The sequence below is a fragment of the Rhamphochromis longiceps genome, linkage group LG14 (genome assembly GCF_057381845.1).
Source record: "Rhamphochromis longiceps isolate RC_006_pf linkage group LG14, R_longiceps_female_GT1.1, whole genome shotgun sequence".
Classification (NCBI taxonomy): domain Eukaryota; kingdom Metazoa; phylum Chordata; class Actinopteri; order Cichliformes; family Cichlidae; genus Rhamphochromis; species Rhamphochromis longiceps.
Genome location: NC_140570.1, coordinates 7,233,220 through 7,238,005, shown reverse-complemented (window position 1 = coordinate 7,238,005; position 4,786 = coordinate 7,233,220). Strand labels below are relative to the sequence as shown.

Here is a 4,786-nt window from a genome sequence, read left to right as displayed (position 1 = left end):
GTGAGGTTGGGGAGTTGAGTGGGAGGGGGGGGGGGGGGGGGGGGGTGGAGGGTACGGTGGGAGTTGAGGGGGGGGGGGGGTTTCCTTTCCTGTTAGGTTTCCTTTTTTTTTTTCTTTTTTTTTTTTAAGCAAGACACAGTCCTCCTGTGTCTTCTCCAATCTTCACATGTAAAATCCAACAATGTGAAGCACATAGCAGCCAGAAACTGTAATGCCACAGATCAGAGAAACTTCATCATCACCATCTTCATCGCCATACGATCAGAGCGTGAGACTTCACATCTGGAGCACAGGAGAGATTCTGTGATAAGTCTTCCTTCTAGCTTGTCCCACAAGCAGTCGGTGAGATTTACTAACAACAAAAAGGGTTAATGACATTATTTCCATGAAAACATGTATTCATTCTTTGTGAAGTGTTTAAATTGTGTTTTCACTTGACCTTAGGAGTGTTAGAGTGTATTGTAATGTCTGTACTCAGGTGTTTCCCTCTGTGATCCATCCCCTTCAGAGCCGAGACACTCAGGACTGAACAGACTGCACAGTTTCTGTGACTGAGCCTCCAAAACACCTTCTTTGAAACCACTCATGATAGAAGGGCTTCATATTTGCAGCAGCACTACTACAGGTATTCAGTTTATTACAGGATGTGTTTGTTTCTTAGGACCAGCTCTGAGTGCACACTACCTAACATATACACCTTTCTGTTTATTACAAACCAACTACTCTGGATCATACGGCCAGTTGGCAGGAATGTTGCTGCAGGAAAACATCCCTGGAGATCACCATCATTGTCAGACTGACTGTGCCTCCTCTGTGCAGTGTCAAGATCCTCCCTAAATGAGTGTGTAAGTTAACATTTTCATTATTTTATTCCCTTTGACAAGACAAGTATCACTGATATTTACATTTACAACTACATATTCCTGTTTTCTGCTCTTCTTTTAAAGTCCTCAGCTATCCTGCTTCTGTGCTGCTTGCCACACATCAAACACTGGCCGGATGACAGGGAGGATCCACTCTGAAGTCACTGGACATGATGAGGATCATATGGGACTTCATAGTTTCACAGAAACGTTGTGCTCTGTGATTACAGGTTTTAAATGGACATAATGACTGCCTCTCTCTGATCAACAGGCTAAAGGATTGTTGTCATTGTTAGTGCTCTGTACAATGTATGCTTATTTAGTATTTCATCACAGAGCAAACCTTTATTTATTTAACATATTTTTATTTTGTTTTAATGTTGAATTAACTGTGGGGATTTTTTTAAGTGGGCACTCGGGATGTCATATGACCAGAAATGTGGTAACTGGAATTCAACGTTATGGAAGAAAAAATCTGCTAAGAACAAAACACACACAAAACCCCCCAAGAAAATTCAAATTCATTCCATGTAATCCAATCTAAAACATTTTAAACTGCTGAACAGCAACACAAACAGTGTTAAAAAACAGTGTTAACAGAATGATTATGATGATTTTGTACCAAAGTTTTAGGTCACATGGCACACCTAGTGTGTAGTGTGGGGTATCAGCTGGTAAGTATAGGTTTTTTTTCATATTTGTGTACTTAGAGTTTAGATAGATAAAGCCTTGTGTATAATAATTAGTCATAACCACAACTCAAAGTCAGGGACTAACTAAATTTGGGACTTTGTGTCTGAGCCCAGGTTAAAACAATGTGTAAAAAAGCATTTAGTGGCATGGCTGAACAATGCTGTATTGATACTTATTTATCCATGTTCACAAAAAGGACTAATGTGTTTATTTGATTATTTGCACGTGTTAAACTGTGTCACCACCTTAGGCTTTCATTTGAGTTTACTCAAAAATCTCTATACAGTTCTCTTTTACCACTGTGTGGACTCTGTTTACATTAAAACATAAAGAAGAATGAGTAATAAAAAGATGTGTAGACAGATTAAGTAGGACGATAGAAACAGCTGTTCAGCCATGTTCTAAGAAACCAACACAATTTAAAGGTTCAGGATTGTGGTTTTAAAAGTTGAATTTTCATGTATTTCATATCTTGCTTATTATTTTTTATTTAGTTATTTAATTTAGTTATTTTTATTTATTCTACTAGTCCTTTTCAGAAAGAAGCTGTAAAATATGACTTAAGATTTTTTTTTTATTTTCTATGACATACAAAACAAATTGATGTATGTAATACTATTAAACATGATATACACATGTGTATGTGTCTGAAAAACATTATGCTGTATATTAAAGTTTGCATTTTCTCCAGAATTTTTGTTCATCTTTTAAGTTCATTTCAGTTAGAAGAATTTGAACTTTTAATATTCATTCAGAGATTTTCTGACTCTAAATTTTCTTTTGTCATTACTCATTTTTTTATTATTTACATTTTAAACATGTTTAGCTTTTTTCCAACTTCTTCTGTGTGAACATCAGCTTTCAAAAGTTCTGCACTTTTGTTTTCACTTTAAAAATTCTGTATTTTCCAGCTCATTCAGAATTTTTAACTTAACATTCAGCAATTAATTCATTTCAGTGCATACATTCAGATTCAAGCATTCACACTGCAGTTTCTTCAGAAAATGCACTTTCTAGTTTATTCAACTTTATTCAACAAAAATTTCCCATGTATTTCAATGGGGAGACCCTTCAAATTCTCCTTCAACTCACTCCTCTTTCAACTCTAACTACTTCCACATACATTGACGTAGAGCCACCATTCAAACTTTCAAACGCAGACAAGACATTCAACTATTCAACTTGTATTTATCTTTTCAATATCTATTGTACTTTTTCTTCAGTTCCAGTTTAAGTTTCATCCTTTTTTTCAGCCGTTTATAATGGGTGTGTATGGGACGGAATGTTGGCGCTAGAGTGAGACAGCTCAACTGCTAGAGTGAGAGGAGGGTGGGAATTAATCTTAAAATCTTTTCTTAAAACTGCTGCTGTGTCTGCAGCGTTTGCTCTACAGGTATGATTTTACCCTCAAAACGTAGCCATCACTGTCCTCTTTCATCCAATGTGTTTATTATTGTAATAGGTGTTATGATTCTGTCATAAATGTCACCAATGCACAGCCTCCTCCCTCCAACTCTTCCATAGACTCTAATGTTAAAATGGCTCAGAAGGTTCGTTTGAAAATCAGAAGAGCAGGCTGTCTTTACACTGTCACCACGTCCATATAATAAACTCCACAGGCATGAAAACTGAGAATTCAGTAGACTAGACATTGCTGCCACTCACGGTGAAAGAATTTTGTCAATACGACTTGTACTTTTCATTTCAATTTGATTTGTTTCAGGCTGACGTTTCTGTTCATTTTAAGCAGCAGAAGTGAGGTGCATGTCTGTGTCGTGTGTATGGAGCCATTGGATGCAGTCACTATAGCAACCAGGCTCACACCTGCCTGCTTAGCCCTCTCTCACTCTGCCAAGATTCATCATAAACACTTCTCTTTCAACTGCTGCTGTGTCCACAGTGTTTGCTCTACAGCCATCATTTTCCCCTCAAAACGTCGCCATCGTTGTTCTCTTTCCAACACAGTGAAAGCTCAGAGATGTAAACTTTGTGGATCCAAGTGGAGGGATCACAATTTAGTCATTCAGTGATTCAAAGAATATGAACTTTTAATATTCATTCAGATGTTTTCTGACTCTAAATTTTCTTTTCTCATTTCTTAGTTTTTTTAAATTTACATTTAAAACATTTTCAGCTATTTTCCAACTTCTTTTGTGCAAATGTCAGCTTTTAGCAGTTCAGCACTTTTGCTTTCAGGCGAAAATTTCTGTATTTTTCATCTAATTCGAAGTTTTTAACTTAAATTCAGCAATTAATTCATTTCACTGCATAGATTCAGGTATCACACATACACACACACATACATACACACACACACACACACATACACACACACACACACACACACACACACACACACACACACACACACACACACACACACACACACACACACATACACACACACAGGCAAGGTACTCTTTGTGTGTATGTAGACGTCATATGTTAATGAACCGATGCATATTCATGTAACCTCAATAAAAGAACAGTGTTACGGGAGAACGAAGAGAGCAACTGGGGTCAAGCGAAGGAATGGCGCCTGTCCGGTTCTCTCCCGTGCACGAGAAACATGAAGAACTTTGCCTACTTGTGTCTTGCTTTGCTGTGTAATTATATTGTCTTCAACGTTCCAGCGAATAGGTTCAAGCTACAAACCTATCACTCTGCTCTCTGCTAAGGTTTTAGAATCACAGTGGAAAGTTTAGAATTATTACTTCGTTTCAAGGAATGAATACAATGTATAGAAGTAGATCAAAAGTGCTAAAACACAACCACTCAGACTTAATAAACAAAAGGAAAATCAGTTCAGTCCAATAATTTTTTATTTGCATAGTGCCAGTTCACAAGAAGATGCTTCAAGGCACTTGATATTGTAAGGTAAAGACCCTACAATATTACAGAAACCCCAACAATCCGAGGACCCCCTATGAGCAAGCACTTGGCGACAGTGGGGAGGAAAAACTGCCTATTAACAGGCAGAGACCTCCGGCAGAACCAGGCTCAGAAAGGGGCAGTCATCTGCCGCGACTGGTTGGGGGTGAGGTAGTGACACAGATGGAACGTGTTCATGTCACTTCCTCACAGCAAACAGATGTTATTATTTAGTGTTGTCTACTATTTTTGGTGTTAAGGGAAATACAGGTCCTCCTGGGTTAGAGAGGTAATTGCCTCAGTGTATTTTTAGCATTGTTTTTAACCATATCTCTTAGTGATTGAGTTTTAATTTTTTA

The 4,786-nt window shown here is 37.7% G+C and overlaps 1 long non-coding RNA gene across 1 annotated transcript; it reads left to right on the top strand.

Moving 5' to 3' along the window:
• Positions 1-501: 501 nt before the first annotated feature.
• Positions 502-1,049, top strand: LOC146653497 (uncharacterized). The gene is made up of 3 exons (XR_014914747.1): positions 502-625; positions 742-845; positions 948-1,049. It is a non-coding gene; the product is annotated as an uncharacterized LOC146653497 (long non-coding RNA).
• Positions 1,050-4,786: the final 3,737 nt, after the last annotated feature.